Source organism: Rhopalosiphum maidis, chromosome 1 (assembly GCF_003676215.2).
Source record: "Rhopalosiphum maidis isolate BTI-1 chromosome 1, ASM367621v3, whole genome shotgun sequence".
Classification (NCBI taxonomy): Eukaryota; Metazoa; Arthropoda; class Insecta; order Hemiptera; family Aphididae; genus Rhopalosiphum; species Rhopalosiphum maidis.
The window spans coordinates 1,058,750-1,077,270 of record NC_040877.1 but is presented as its reverse complement, the minus strand read 5'-3'; the positions used below and the strand labels follow the sequence as shown (position 1 = coordinate 1,077,270).

The following is an 18,521-nucleotide window of genomic DNA, read 5'->3' as shown; positions in this document are numbered from 1 at the left end:
TTATTTGAAAACAAAGTAATCCAGTTATGTAAAATATAATACCCATCCTACGGTTAATAATATTTTAATTCAACACTTGTATATTTCTAGAATTAAGCTTAATATTATTATATAATAAAAGATATACAATATACTATATAATTCAATAATAAATATAGATGTCTGTGTCCTATGATATAATAATATTTTATTGTAAATACTTAGATTAGATAGACAGCTATTGGAGCTGAGCTATTAAAATTATAACACTTTATAGATTGATTTTCTAATTTTTAGTTTGTAATAGTACAACTAAAATAAATAAATATTACTCACAAAATGATGTATAAATATTTTATAAATCGCAGACTGGTCAGTTAATCCATATTATTTTATTTTAGAACTCCTATACTCCTAAATATATTTGTTAGCTGTATTGGCCAAGACTCAAAGCCTAATTGGACAAATTCGGTTCACCAAGTTTCTGAGTTTTAACATCAACAGCATAGCGTATAAAGGCAGGCCACTTTAAGCGCAAACTACTATCAAATTTTCAGGATAATCAATTTTTAAATTGGGTCTAATTACTACACAATATTGGATTTTTAAAAAGAAATATATACCCAGCACTGTACAAATGAAGGCATTGCAATAGGTAAGGTTATTATGTCGGTATAAGTAAACTGCACACTTTATTCGGCCACCCAAAGACCTTAGTGGCATGGTGGTAAGCTGTAAAAGCACCGCGATTAAAGAAGCCGCTCGACTACAATACCCCAAATATTACAGTGATTGTGGCACTTTACTATGGCTGCAAAAATTGTTCACAGGTCAGCTTTGCGGTGGTCAACGGCAATACCAATCAAATTACAGTCCAGTTTATATCCGAGCCTGCGACACCCGTGAACTCGTCACACGACAGGGTGCCAGAAAACGTACGCTGGTGATTTGTCGTCAAACTCCGTTGTGCCTCCTCTTTTTCATACTCACGATCCTGAATCGCCACATGCGTAAGTTTCACCGAAGTACCACAATTTTACGTACCTCGTCGGTTCTTCCACAATGACATTGTATTATTGTGTAATTCCATGCTGTTTGAAATAACGCTGCGAAAAAACTTAATATATTATAACGATAATTAAATTCTTATTATAGTAATTATAATAATTAGAATATTAATAGTTAAAATAAATATGTTGTATTCCTATGTTGATTATAACCTGTATTTAAATATAATAGTAAAAAACTATATTGAACTTATTAAATATTATGTTGTTTATGTTATAAATTAATAGTAACATACTAAGTACTAACATAGGTATACTTTTATTTGCAAAAAAAAAAAAGGTGAATGAATAATACCATTGATTTCTGTTTGATTTTAAAATTTTGGTGGAACATTATTTGTAGCTGTGTAGTGCTTATCAACTGGATCCCGATACCAGCCAATTACCCACTAAAAATTTGACTGTGATTGCTGCTGACCGATGTCTCCTACCGTGGTTCTGATAATCTATACTATATGGCACCAGGTCGTTAAAGTCTATGTGTCCTAAGTCGTTGAACGTTTTCGTTGTATTGTAATCAAATTGTCTTTATAATGCGCCGTACAAGACGAGTAATATGATACACGTCATAATGTATTACTATTATATATATATTTATTTGGTCATTTTAGCTTTAAATATAGGTGTTGTTAGCTATAGATACTTACTAAACAATATAAATTATGTATTAATCATTCTTTACCATGGACACCTGTTGGTGGTTTGAAAAAAAACTAATTTTATGTATTTTTAATAGCGTAAGAATGTGTTAGACTTGAGAAACATGTTGGCAATAGCGGAAGTAAATTCTTTAGTGCCCCTGGTGATGAATCTTGAAAAAAGCACTTATTACCAATTACAAAAATTGACAAATGTACGTAGTTAATAATAATAATTAATGAAACGCTGATGACCGAATTAGGCATTTTTATAATTCCATTATTAAATTCACACACGAACCGGTGCAGGTGCGCGAGATCGACGGCGACCGGATACAGACAGTATTATCGACAGCCAACTGGACGATGGTTACACAGTATTAGGACCTGTGTGGTGGCTTGCCGCAGACTACAGAGTTCTGTCACTGTAATTTATACGTGCATTCACTGTCGACGGCGACAAGCAATAGATAGTTACTGTTATTGCCCCATTGACTGCGCCGGAGATATCAATCAGTACAACTCTGGAATACTTTAACTATGCACTATTGACTGATACTAATACCGACCGATAAGTATTTGGGGATGTCTTTCACCTTAAATGTGCAAGTCTGCCCGGATGGGTTTTGCTGTAGCAAGATCAGGTGAAAAACTGTTGCGCTGTGGTGGGTCGTACTGCCTTTTATACTCGGGTTATCGGAAATCCCGGTTTCTCTGACGGAACCGCAAAGCACAATCGCTGATAATGATACAAAATTTTGATATAATAATAGGTATGCAAATAATACTTTAGTTTAAAAAAATATAATAACTAGTATGTCATGCGATTAAAATTATAATAATAATAAAAATAAAAATATATAAATAATGATTATCAATAACAAGGTATTATATAATAGGTAATAAGAATAATAATAATATGATTATAATAAGTATATTAAATATGGTTTAAACATATAGGTATAGTTTAAAATGTTTAAATATAAACAAATTTAGAGTTTTTTTTAAATATTGAATACGAATAATAAGTTATAAATATCTTTTAATTGAAAAAAACAAGAGTTACTTAAAACAAATACTACCCATCTATACATATTTATAAAATACTTATATATTATAAATATAGCACGGTGTTTACATAAACTTAATAAAAACAATTATTTCCGATAACACAGTCATCTCTCTTTTGTTTATTTGTGGAATATAATAATATATTATTATAGTTATAATTTATAATATTGTTATAATAACATTAAAATATTTAATTTTAATATTTTTAAGCATTTAATTGGCTCTAATGCCTAGTTAGGTTGAGATCTAAATCTCTAATCTTTATTCTCTATTCTTTATACTAAAATAATTACTTGTAGATGAATAATATATATTAGAACATACAACAACATTCAAAAAGCGTCATGGATGTCGAACGACTGCAGAAATTTAAGTAAACATAAAAACGTATTGTACCAAATAAATACATATTTATTAAAATTTTTAATGTTTTGAAATTTATAAAAATAAGTTAAATTTTACACAGGTTATTTTGTTATCATTGTATAATCAATGACCTATTTTAGAATGAAGAGTATTTTATAAATAGTTTTTCAATACAACATACACATTTTTGTGACCTTTGACTAGGTAGATAGGTGCTATTGAAAAATGGTGTAGCGGGAATGTATTTCATTAATCTTAAGCCAAAGTAAAAATTTAACTAATTTTTAGTATTCTAAAATCAGTGTTTTTTTTTTTATCAAAAAATATATTGCATGTTTTGTAACTGGACCGAGGTATGTTCTTGATGTTCTTATAAAATATTTTGGTAACTATTAGTACATATTATTAAATTCATAAGTATTTAAAATAACAATAGCTTGGCAATAAAGATATGCGTACTACCGCCGCAAACGACTGAAAACAGATGATACACTTAATTAAAATGCCACGTTTGCCACGTATATGGATTATTGAGTATATAAATCAAACCTCAATGTATATTACTACCGCTACTTAATAAATTGAAGCAGTTCACTCATTTTACCTAATAACTACACAATATGCTAAAAGTATTCATTAAATTGTAAATTATAGATAGTATTTTTTTAAATTGGAACACCACAGTACTGTAAAGTATTAAATAGGTATACAGCCAGTAGCGTGGCAAGGGTATAGCCTATGCAATCATCACTCTGCTCCGAATTTAAATTTATGCATAAATTTAGTTCAAGGGACATAGACACTGCAGGTCATAATATCTACGTATATTTTAGTGGGTGATAAGAAACGAAAGAGTATCATAAACGGCATAAACGCGCATTCAATATGTGCTTTTTCATACCTACGTGACATTTATTACATATATATGACCCATACGGGCTAATACCAAACTCGGTTTAGAAAAGTTTTCAGTACCGTCACTAATTTAACCTTATACCTAACATGAAGTGATTCAGAAGAAACTTGACGAGCTTTAATATTATTAAAATTAATACAAATTAACACTGCAAAGAAATAAAGCCACAGAATAAATTAAATGTTATTAATTCTTTTATTGAAGTAAATGAGACTCTAATTACTAATATTAGAGGCTTGTGATTTTAATATAACTCTCATAATATAATATGTTAATTATTATAAATATTTATACATATTATTTTAGATTGATTTCTAACACACAAACATTGCCAATTATTAAAATACATAAAAAAATAGTTGGTGGACTAAACACAGACAAATGAATACACATTATCTCGGTGACCCTGATTTTAATATTATATTTTGTCGTAGATACATAATACATGCATTATCAAAACAGTAGCTTTAAATACAGACTCGTTGTCGTATTCAAATTATCTATATATATACTGTAGAATCCACTTATTTGGGACACCACATAAAAGGGACAATAATAATAGGGAAATATTGGCCTAGTCCGGACATGTATCGGTTTGTTAGTTATTTGGTTGATTTGCTCAATGTGTCCCAATTAACTAACCAGTACACGCAACACTAACGAAAATAATAATAATTTATGTACACATGCAGATCCTTAATCACCGAAAGCAACCAATTATATAACATATCGTGGCACTGAGGATAGCGGTAATAGTGAATAAGACAGCGGACAGTAGTACTGACGATTTAGACAGCGGACAGCGGTAAACGATTAATAGTGTCATATTAATTGGCCGTGACTGTGCGGGGTGATTTGGTTGGAATATAACTTTCAGCTGTACCGATCAAGAATTTCCGGGTACGATGTTGATGCGCGGACATCGACGGCGACCGGATGCAGACATAATATTATAGACATTTATTAAAGACATATTTTTTATAGGAGACATGACCGTCGAGGCGATAATTATAATCTATTACCAGAACCTGTGCGATGCTGTACTTGCTGCCTCGTATTTTCTGTCATCGGATATCGACGTCCGAGTTATGTCGCCGGTGATCGCCGATTCCGCAGCACTTTAATCATATGTTAATCACCACTGTCATCGCGCACAATAACATCGCACACCGCATCTGTTTGCCGTCCGTCACTATCGTTACGCACAGTAATAAAAAAAAAAAAAAAAACACTTGCAATATTCTTCCACTTCCGACCGGCCAAGACTTAAGAGAATATTATATTTCGAGGTGACTAGTGCCGTATACTAAATATTCTTTTTAAACTTGTCCCGTTCGCGTACACTGTGTTATGCCATAGAATATTCGTAGTTTCATTTATATCTAATTTTCGTTAGTCATTTTGTGTTGTATATGTATTTAATAAGATAAAGTTCTCGGAGAGTACCGTAAGTAAAGAATGGAAAAACAAACGACTCAATGTAATAGCGAGTTAAGCAATGTCTGGACTGCGGATACTACCAAAATACATAAGTCATGAGGATATATTTTATAAACTTAGTGTTGTATAATATCGAAAGAACGATAGCATAATAAAACATTATTATTATAATTAATATTCAGAATAAAGTATAAACATGGTACGACATTCTACACAAATTTTCTACAACTTAGAGATGACGGCGAATACAATTTATATGATTTTTAAATCGTTAATATACTAGTCATAAGTACCTAGCCTCGTTACTTAGATTTAATTAAATCATATTATCAATACAATCATCAAAAGTATTTAATTTATAACGTTTGTCTTATCACTATACGTATTGTCGAAAAAACACAAAAAAAACTTAATATGTCATTCGATATTAAAATAAATATGGTTTCTGATTTCAGCATTACAAAGTAGAAGCACACCGACGGCGGTGTCGAACAAGATTGGTTGCCCGGATTCAATGCGGTGCACGATCAAAGGTTAAGTTCGAAACGGACGCGCGAGGTTCGGTGATCATCAACGGCCATCACTAGCAGGACGTACAATCCGACGACGACGACGTGCGATTTACCGATCTGCCGGCAGTCGTGTCAATCACGCAGCACAGCGTCGTGGTGTGCGAGCCCACCGCGTCTGTCGCCGAGTCACGGGCAATTTTCGTAGTGATCGGCAATTCACCGAAGTACATCGTGTGCAGGAGAGCGTCGCCTCGATCCGACGGACCGTCCCCACCGACGAATTATTGCCGGTGTATCTCGATGCTTGGTGATATGTGTGTGCGTCTCGACCCGTTGTTATCTCCGAAGGAAAATTCAGTACGACGTGTCGAAAACGATCAGTAACCAGCCGGTGGCATCCGCAAAAATGCAGGATCACGAGACTTGCACAAGTACACTGTTGTTGGTTGACAGTTGTTCGACCGTTTATTAAGTTATAACATATTATAATATTGTCAATTGAATCAACAATCTGTTTTTTTTTTTTAATATTATGTGTTATAATCATATAATATAAATGTCACATTGTCACAACAATAATAGACCTTGTACTTGTGGGTAATCCAAATACTTGGTATTGTGCTATTACTTACCTGTGTGATTAAGGAGAATTATAATATAGTAACTCAAAAAAGTTTAATAGGTCCCTGAGCAGGATAAGTGAGTTCTAGTGTATGCTTGGTGTGTAGGTAGGTGTATGTATGTGAATAATATAATGTAGGTACCTACTAATGTGATTTAAACTGTTTCAATGTACGTAGAGTTCAATCGAAAGAAGTGAAATATTAAAATTAAAAAAAAAAAACAATTAAAAGTACAGTACAAATCCAAGTCGTCCTTTAAATATATTATACCTTTACTAGCCGATTAGGATGATAAACGTATATGCTGGCTTGTAATACAAACATCGCAATAACCGTCGCATGGAAAATGTTCGAAATTCTCGGTGGTTATGACGGATGAAATTTGTTTCGAGTTTATTTTCATTTCAACAGTCCTAGATGTTTAACAACATTACTACTTTTTCTCCACATTAAGCCACATATTAATATTAATAATAATGTACCTGTCTTATAAAATTTGACTTTATTAATAACGGCTTTAGCATTATCCATTTTTATCTACTCAATTGTTAAGTGTTATAAACATTATTCAAAGCATGATGCTACTATGCATGCAGAAAAACAGCCGTAGTAGATCCGACGTACATCACACGTTGTTCGAAGATATTACAATTGTAGAATTCTTAAAAATTGTCATTAGCCAACCAGACGACGTCATTATGGAAACACCGGAGATTGAGACTGTGAAAGTTGGTCAACAAAGAACCAATTCTTCGAGCTTTACGCAAGAAATATTTAAAAAAAGTAACTGCAAAATAGGTTCAATAGTTAGTAGCTCAAATTATCAAAGAGAACACTACATGTATGAATACACCCGAAAACAATTTGAAATCAATGAAAAAAATATGCAACCAGATATAGGTATTAAAAAGTGTAGCACTGTAGCAGCAGTTTAATGAGCTTGATTGGACTGTAATATGTAAAATGGTCAGAAAAATCAATATTCTGCTTCCTAGGGCCGCAATTATTTACGTATTTATGTTACGGGCAAAGTAAAAAGTCGAGCATTGTGCACTTAGACCGATTGTATACAGTGCCCAATTTGATTTGAGCATCGTAGGTTAAATATTGATTATAACAAAAACTAAATAAAAAATCTTACTGGGTACATAAATAATCATAAATAAATTTTAAATAGACGCTTCAAATATTAGTTTTTACATCTATTAGGTATTCAATTAGGTTCATACAACTGAAGAGTTAATATAATTAACCAAACGTGTTTGGACATGATTAAAATGAATACTTTTTAGTATCAAAATATAATCATGATTGTTAATTATTACAAAGTAATAATGTAAAGCACATAGAAATAGATTATTTTACATTATTTTACTTAATTTATTATTATACTTACATCACAATTGCGGTACTTTGAATTGCAAATTCGACCAGATTTTTTACATTTACACCAAATGCTGGTACTTAATGTATTGCAAGTACACATAGTATACATTCGAGTCGTGACTACCCAATTTAGAACTTTGCTTGCCACTTCATCTTTTAAGAAATTTGTACTGGTGTTACCTCATTGGCCTGGATAAACACCGCTTTGCATATCGTGAATAGCAATAGTGTTCGCGCAATATAGTATTGTGTGGTACATTATTGTTGAGATTCGGATAGGTTTTTATTATTATCGTTTACGAGTGTCTCGTACGAATAAAATATCCAAATATAGTTTTCTAGTGATTTTGTTATGTATTAATGCTATTCGATATAAACGTGTGCAACGTTTTGTATTTAATTTACTTTGCCCTTTTTCCAAGCAATCTTGTACAATTCCAATATTAATATTCTAACATTATTGGTATAATACAATATTTTATACAGTAATTTTAGTAACTTCTATTTTTATTTTTTTTTCTGTAATAACTGATTCAAAATATTAATCACTGTTACGTTTGAATAAAAATATTTATGTGGGTATATCTACAAAATTATACTCATACGCATTTATTTACCTATATATGTTACGGTTAAAGTAAGAAACGCGCAATGCCCAATTTTTAAGGGCAAAATTGAAATAAGTTAACATTCTCCAGACATTGTATACAGTACCCAATTCGATTTCAACACTGTAGGTTTAATATTGATTATATTAAAAATTACATAAATCTTACAGGGAAATTAAGTTATCATAAAAAAATCAAAAATAGATGCTATGTAAAATATTTTCATTACAGTATAATTAAAATTATTATGATTATTATATTCTACAAAAATAAAAGTACTATTATAACACACGAAATTGTCGTTGTCTAGTCTAGGCATACGCTCCCCGTATTGGTCAGGGAAGGCGGGTGGTGACGACGATGGGCTCTATCGTTTACTGTCGCATCGACTATTGACGAGTGACAACTATGTCGATCGAGGACAGACGGCGATGATGACGTGGGCGGATGACAAACATACAATGTGAGCTTCAACGGAAACCTTTGCAAATATTAATGAACAAACTCATCTCGACCTCAAAGAGTTGGAACACTACGACAACAACAGCCACGATCAATGCTGAGGAAGCATCTTCACTGTTCTCCTGGTAACGGCTACGTCGCGTTCCGCCGTCGTCCACGCTCAACGGGTAAAGATCTATTCGCTTCTCCGTAGTCGACCAGCCGGCTTCAGGGCGGAAATTCGCGCCGGAAATAACAGACCATCCGGAATAAAGCTGGTGACTGGAACTGCTGCGACTACAATTGCGCTGTTCTACACTCCGCTGTCCAGTTCGGGCATCCATTATTGACTATTGGCTCTATGGACTGTCTCGTCGATGTACACCGATTACCGTCTAGAACCTGTTCCTTCCGCGACAGCGTATGTTTACATCCACCGTATAACTGAATTATAGGTCACATCGTGGTCGAAATCAGTGACGGTTCAGACAGTTTTTCTACACAGAGTTTGGAACCAGGTGCTTATAAGACATGTGATAAATGATACGTGTACGTGTCTTACAATTTTTAAATTTATTATTCGTATTTAAATAATTGTATTATTATACAAATAATAATAATAATAATAATATATTTAATTTATTTTAATTTTATTTTTAAATATCGATACAATAGATTTGTGTGAGGAGCAACCCGGTGTGACGAGCTGTAGTGGGTCGATGCGGTAAGAGTATATGTCACTAGGTAATAATGTTGGCTGACAGTCGATCGATTGTGGCTAGTGGTTACTGCACGTTTTGGAACAGTACTGGTACTAGCTGTGCGGTGATAGTGCATTGTAATTCATATAGTTTATGAGAGACGGAATGGAAGGAGAATGGAAAATATTATAAACAGTATACCATAATAAAAAATTGTATTGAGAATATCGAAATTGATAAAAAATTCCGATAGTAATAATAAAATAATAATAATTATTCGTGATACGTTGTATTGATAATGATTAATGAATAATGAAAATTATCAAAACAAAATGACAATAACAATTTACAATAATATGATAATATACTTAACCGGTTAGGTTAGTAATTATCTTATATTAATATTATGAGTAAGGTCGATTTGTAATCATTTTAGTTCGATTGCTCTAATGCAAGACTCAAGGTGTAGGCGACATAGGCCCATGCAAAGGGCGGAATTTAAAATGTTTGGATTATAGGTTTTTTGAAGTATTTACATGTAAGGTGCGGCAAAACTCAAGTTTGATAGGTGTGTTTAAACACTTGAGCCGGACCTGATTGCACTTAGGTAAATAAAGGTAATGGCTGAACTGCACTAATTTAAAAAAAAGGTAAAGATCGAACTACACTCGGGTTCAAAAAGCAGTGCAATTCTACACCGCCATCAGTGTACCAATACTTTGTAATGCTGACATTAGACTATTAGAGTCTAAACAAAACAAAATCATATTTATTTTAATATTTAATACCATATTAAGTTCCTACTTATGTAACTATACTACCTAGCCGTCATTTTTCGACAATAAGTATCGTGATAAGGCAAACATTATAAACTAAATAATTTTAATGTTGTATTGATATTATGATTTAACTAAATCTAAGTAACGAGGCTAGGTACTCATGATTAATATATTAATGATTTAAAAATCATATTAATTGTATTCATTGTCATCTTTAAGGTTTAGAAAATTTGTTTAGAATGTCGTACCATGTTTATACTTTATTCTGGATATTAATTCTAATAGTAGTTTTTTATTATGCTATCGTTATTTTGATATTATACAACACTAAGTTTATAAAATATATTATTCTCATGGCATGTATTTTGTTAGTATCAAGACTTTACTTAACTCGCTAATACATTGAGTCCGATTCGCGTACCGATTGGCCGACAAATCAATTTACTGACACCCGATTTTAGGACACACTATATTATGATGAATTATACTTACTGATTAAACTATATCATTTTTTATTGTTTTAAATTATTTGTATAATTCACGAATATTGTTCAAGTCAAATATTAAAACTATAAATTAACATTATAAGCTTCTGTATAAATGAAAATGAATCATTATTGCATTTAAGTGTTCCAAAATACAAATCGTACCATTTTGGAACCTAAAATTATAATTCCAAATGTTAGAAAAAAATGTATTATTATATATCATAAACGCTTTACCTATATTTTGAAAATGATAACCTTTTTTCTTATTGTCTATATTTAGTTTTTATCTTTTGTGGTCGATTGCAGTTATTTTGTGCTATGAGGTCATGCTCGAAGTTTGTTTGTTAGTTGTTTAGCTCTTTGATTAAAATAAAAATATTTGGCTTTTATCTACCAACAGCTTTCTTAAGAGCTGCATGCCATGTTTCAAGGTGGTTTATGGCCCTTGCTCCATCTGTATTAAAATGATTACTCATATTGCTATTCAATAGACAAATATCTGGATCCAAGTATGTTTCGGTAAAAAAATTTAATAATTTTCGCACACCTAAAATTATAATAATAAAAAATTAAGTTTTACTAAATTCGTACAAATTACGTAAAAAGTTATATTTCCTTTCTGACTCAATTTGTTTAATCGGAACTATGGCTTACGAATAAAGACGACGAACAACTTTTTTAAAATTATCGGCAAATGTATTATCCTAAGACTTTGAACTTAATGCCAAATAAATTGCTGAAAGTGAAATAGACACCCTTTTATGGGTGTATCAGAACCAAAGCACTGCCGAATGGAGACAATCATTCCAATTTCAAAATCTATTTGGAAACAAGTAGGATTGAACTTTAATCCATTTCTCAATGCCGTTTCTTTTATTATTTCAAACATTCTCAAATATATTGATGTACTTTTACTGGGCAATAATGCAGAAGCCTAAAAAAATATATTTTAACATATAATACTTACTATTTTACTAAATTATAAATTTATATTATAATTACTAGGGGTATCATCATTCCTATAACAAAGCAGTGTAAGGCATACAATTTGTGTAAACATTTTTGGTGCTGACTTAAATGTGCCATCCATAAAAACTGTATTACCAGAACAAAGACGTCGTAAAAATCCTTCGGTACCAAAAATAATGATTTTATTATCCGTACCATCACATCCTGTAGGTAATAATATTATTATTAGTAATAGTATTTATAATTAAATCGTTTAAATAATTTAGAATAAATACCTAAAATAAAATCTTTTCCATCATTCGTTGATCACCAATTACCTTCAATATCTAATTCAGACAGCTTTTTAGGTAACGTTGGCATTAATTTCATATGTTTCCTGTATGCCAAACTTTTTACACTGGTATAAATTGATATAGTATCCTTTACCTTACTTCGGCTTCCGTAGAATCCTCTATTCCTGAAGCCATAACTGATCTTCGGATTTCATTAAATGTCTGTAGTATAGTTTTTGTGGGATTTATCACCCTTTCGTCCTTCAAATAAGTTATTTTTAAGTTATAAAACACGTATTCAAAACTAATTTCAAAAAATGATATAAAACTCGTGAACAAAAATGTATAAATTAAAACAAACTCACTATAATCTTATTTCGAAAACCACGTTCAGCCAATTGGATTCGATGCATCGGATAGATATGCATTTTTGACATTATAGCATTATTGGAATCTTCTCTGTGTATTGCTCGACCTCCATAATTATCAATACATTTATAATAATGGTTAAATCCTCTTGTTCTATCAATTCGATGTATAAAATTATCCAAAATATTTTGGTAGTATCCGGAGTCCAGACATTGCTTATCTGGCTATTACATTGAGTCGTTTAATTTGGCATTCTTTACTTACGGTACTCTCCGATTGTTTTAACTTATTAAATACATATATAACACATAATGACTAACGAAGATTAGATATAAATGAATCTACGAATAATCTATGGCATAACACAGTGAACACGGACGGGACAAGATTAAAAAGAATAAAAAGTATACGGCACTAGTCACCTCGAAATATAATATTCTCTTAAGTCTTGGCCGGTCGGAGGTGGAAGAATATCGTGAGCCTTTTTTTTTTTACTGTGCGTAATGATAGTAACGGACGGCAAGCAGATGCGATGTGCGATGTTATTGTGCGCGATGACAGTTATGTCTAATATGCGATAAAAGTGTTGCGGATTCGGTGATCACCGGCATCATAACTCGGACGTCGATATGCCATGTCGTAAATACAAGGTAGAAAGTACACCACCGCTAAGGTTCTAGTAATGGATAATAATTAACTCCTCGTCGGTTTTGTTTGCTATGGGCATAATATAGTATGTAAACTATTTATTCATATTTATATTATAATTCATAATAAATGCTTATAAAATAATTCGCCAACTAAATAATGTTTGTTATTTGTTTTCTTTAAATATAAGGAACTTATAAACTATATATCAATTAAATTGTTTATTTCTTATTATTGTTAAAAATATACTATACATTAGTATTAATTATAATTGTTATTGTACTTAATTTAAATGAGTTTTAAAACCGATCTGTAAAATGCATACAAATATTTTAAACCGCAATTTTTTGAATCGTTCATTGAATATGTTGTAGTTTTTTTTCACGTAGATTTGTCAATGCTCTTCACAAAAAGTTTTAATTATTTTGTGAAATCTTAAGTTTATTATTAAACAAATATTTTGATGAATTTATTTATAAATGAAAAAGAAGACATTTTTTGTTCCTCACACTTATAATTTATAATATTAAATCAAAATTAGTTAAATTTTTTCTTTGGTGTAAGAGTAATGAAATACATTCCCGGTACACTATTTTCCCATAGCAACTATGTACCTAGTCATAGGTCACAATGAAAGTGTATGTTGTATTGAAAAACTATTTATAAAATACTCTTCATTCTAAAATAGGTCATTGATTATACAAAGAAAACAAAATAACCTGTGTATGATTTAACTTATTTTTATAAATTTCAAATAGTTAAAATATTAATAAATACGTATTTATTATAGTATTAATATCAGCATAATAATTTAATATATACCAACACTTTTACAAAATGTGTAGGCACACACAAATGATCGATGTGTGGAAGGTGTATGTAAAATAAAGTTTAGAACTCAATATACTAATTTGAATATAGACACCAGCGTGCTGTTTATACCTTAGGAAATGTACGTAAATTACTTTTATTTGTAATACTGGTTTACTCAATTGCTCCCAGACAAGTGGTTTTGTTATATACTTACTGATTAATCCTTTAAATACCGCTGTTAAACATAATTTTTCGTTATTATAATTGTATCTTATTCAACGAACTTAAAGTTATTAATTTAGTTAATGATTTATATCATTCATATTAATTATCTACAACATAGTCGACTATAATATATTAGTTATTTGTTTTATGATTTATTATATATTTGTTATAAAAGTAAAATAAGAGTAATTATTTTATTTCACAATATGCTAATACACAGATTAATATTTATGAATAATCATTGCTAACAAGGACTATATATTAAAGAATATAAAAAAAATATTTTTACAAATTAACAAAATAATTTTATTATGATTATAATTTTTATAGCTCGTACAAAAATATCATATATATCAGTATATATAATAATGGCATTTAAACTGACTTTGCGATACCGCTTTGGCTGCTTTGATTATATTAAATATATTTGATTTATCTCGGTGATGGTGGTCATGGATCTGTATCCGTACATTCATTGCTGTACATCTCTCAATAACGCAACATTTTCTCGCTCTATTTCGCCATCGGTAACATTTTTCTACACTTCAGTCGATTTTTCGTCATACTTAAATTATATTCTATCTACTTATGTGAGATTTGACTAGATTTTATAATAATTTTCTTAACTCCACTTCGATACAGCCACTAAGTGTGCATGACGGATTAGTATTGATTTAATTCGTTGTATGATTAATTTTATTATAGTTTTGTTAGTTAGATTGGTTTTTGTGTCGCAAAAAGATACATTTTTATATATAAATAATTGTGACAAAGCGTTTTTATTTGAAGATTACTCTTATTATAGTTATTATATTTATATGTAATTGTTATTTAAAGTTTTTTACCATATTGATGTACACTTGTTCGGAAACAGTTCTTCACATTTCCAAGTTGTGGTTGTTCTTACTTTTGATTTAGGTGTTTCGGTAAACAGTATAAACAAAATGAAATCCTATACATTTTTGAATAAATAATACATTTGTTTTTCTATAATTACTATAAGGTATTATTGTATACAGTCAGTAACTAGTAGCTACCATCCAACGTATATTATCAAGTTCAAATAACATTGTATTGTGCTCCTATATAAGGATCAGGCTATAGTTGACAGAGTATAAGCAATTCTTTATTATTTGCAAGTATAGAATTGCGTCGTTCCCAACCTCATTTTAAGATTTGTACGTCACTCCTTCCACTAAAAAATTAAAATATATGTAACCTGCAAATAATACTATTATCAAGATTGCAAGTTGTAAGTTCGTAATAATCGGAACCTACATATTATAATGGAATTATCAAGTGTATAATTAGAACACTATATAATGATATAGCATAAAATATTTTAAAAATGCATTCCTGTAGGGTCTATGAAAAATAAACTTGTGAAATAATATACACTTAAACTTTTTATGCTTATTTTTCTATTTTGGGAGTAATAAATTGTAATTGTTATTAAAATATTATAAGTATATTATTATAATGTATAATATTATAGCGCCACAGTGCATTGACATATTGTGAGACACCAATGAGATTTTGTTCATATCATAGAGCCACTGGTCATATTTATATATATTTATATTTATATATATTACTGCTTGGCTGAAAATTGCCACGAGCGCGCTTAATTATACGTGCGGGTTTGACCATAACGTACGGGCACGGAGAACAGCTGATGTATATAGTTTTCGACGACGGCAAACGCACGTGTAAATTACTGCGGACAGGACTTTGTAGTCTAGAGACAGCCATCGCAAAGGTTCTAGTTCTGTGTAACCATCGTCCTGTTAGCTGTCGGTAATACTGTCTGTATCCTGTCGCCGTCGATCTCGCGCAACTGCACCGGTTACACCGTACACGGAAACAGCAGCTGAGTCAACGCCGCTGACATTTTTATTCCAAGCAACTCAACCAGTACCGTCTTTTACATCAATACGTCGTCGCTAACGTAGTCATCACTATTGGGTCCGAGTCGTGGTCTACGTGTTCATCAAAAGCCGCTGTATGGTCCGTCACGATGCGATAGCGATAGCCACTGTGAAGCGACACGGTAATCCAAACGGCTTTATTTGTACATCGCTATCGTTCTTCCAATGTACTTATGTGTTACCAATAAAATAATAATCATAACGATTACTACGGCTGCATAACTCACAGGTGCGTCTTTATATTCCAAACGTCAATAACGATTGTTAGCAGCATTTCATACTTTATAGTAATCGTTAGTTTGATTCATGGACGCCTCCCCGTCTACCATTTCCCCGTCCCATACCGCCCTCCACTAATATTATATTTATATAATCTTGTTGTATTTATACAATCTTGTTAAATTTTAATTTATAATAAGTAAAGTATAAAATTTACCATAAAACATTTTAATGTTGTTGTTCTAAATTATTAGTAATTCAAATTAAGTACCTATTCATTTATATTACGTTCATCATATGTGGACATAGTATCTTCTATACGTTTAGCAACATCCCGATATATTTTTTTTTGGCAGAAGGTTTTTGTCCAGTGATGAATTGATTAATTTTTATCTCGGTTAAATGTTGTTCTTTTTTAACAATCTCAATAAGTCACCATATGGTAGAATGAGACGCAGCTAACAAAAACGAAAATATTCTTTGCCAACCTTCAACACTATTGTTTTTTTTTTTTTTTGGTAAACCACCCGCTTGTGTAGTATCATATCAGTTCCATAATTTTAAATCAAATATTGGAGGTCGACGTTTATTTCTTCCAGTTTGACCAACTGGAAGTTAGTCCACGTTTGTTCATAATAATCAATTAAATGAAGTGATAACTCTTTATTGTCTACAAAAAACTGTTAAGACATTATTTCTTCGAATTTCTTAGCAACATATGGCGCAGGAACAAAAGGTAAAGACATTATTTGATTTTTTTTTCAAAATCTGGATCATTCGTATATATTTTGACGTATATCTAGGAATATTTGAATTTTTCACCATAAAAATTGAAAAAAATGAAAAAACAGCCTCACATTTGTGTACCAGTAAATAAAAAAGGCATTGGACGAGGAAATGACATACGGGCAAGTGACCCGATACTGTTAGTTTATCATATTGATTTCATTTTTGTTGTATATTTACAGATTTCTCTATTTGTGGTTATAGATATATTGTATACGCAAATTGTTAAAGTACATTACCAGGTCATAAAACTATTTCGGGTCTGTGTTTTGAAGAATGAGAGCCGTTCTTAATTTAAAATTTATAAAGTTAAAAAGAGTCATGGGAAACATTTAGAATTTATAAATAAGAACAGTAATCGAAAAAAAATAAATATTATTTATGAAAATAAAAACTAAAAATGTTTGAAAAATAATTTTTGAAAGAAAAAAAAAAAATAATAAAGTAGTAAAAGCCAGCAAAATATTATTTTATTTCTATTTATTATAAATTATTATATAAAACATGAATAAATACAGTTAACATTTAAAATTATATGTACAGCCAACATAAAATTAAAATAAATAATTCTAACTACTAAATCACTTTAAATATTAAATAGCCAGAAGTGTAGTAACGGTACTGCGAAAGGAGCATACCAAAATTGAATTTTTATTCTATTATCAAAACGACAATTTTGTCATTATACAATCATTTTTATATTTTTTTATTTATACACATTAGTACACTATGTATGAATTTAATAATGGAATTATGAAAATACCTTATTGGGTCATCAGTGTTTCATCAATTATTGATATTATCGCGAACATTACGCACATTTGTCAATTTTTGTAATTGGTAAAAAGCACTTTTTTCAAGATTCATTTCCAGGGGCACTAAAGAATTTTCTTCCGCTATAGCCAACATGTTTCTCAAGTCTATAACATTTTTACACTCTTAAAAATACATGAAATTAGTTTTTCTTCAAACCACCAACAGCTGTCCATGGTAATGAATGGTTAATATATAATTTTTATTGTTTAGTAAGTATCTATAGCTAAAAACACTTATATTTAAATCTAAACTGACCAAATAAATATATATATATATATATATATATATAATAGTAATACATTATGACATGTATCACATTACTCGTCTTGTACGGCGCATTGTACAGACAATTTTATTACATGTATGCGTAGAGCAACATATTTATGATAATAAAATACCTATTATAATCTCTAATAGAAATTTTATTGTACCTTCAAAAAAACATATAGTTCATTGTAGAT

General features: G+C 30.6%; 1 pseudogene; it reads right to left on the bottom strand.

The window, feature by feature from the left end:
* Window positions 1–10,440: 10,440 nt before the first annotated feature.
* LOC113549880 lies at window positions 10,441–18,153 on the bottom strand (annotated as a pseudogene).
* Window positions 18,154–18,521: the final 368 nt, after the last annotated feature.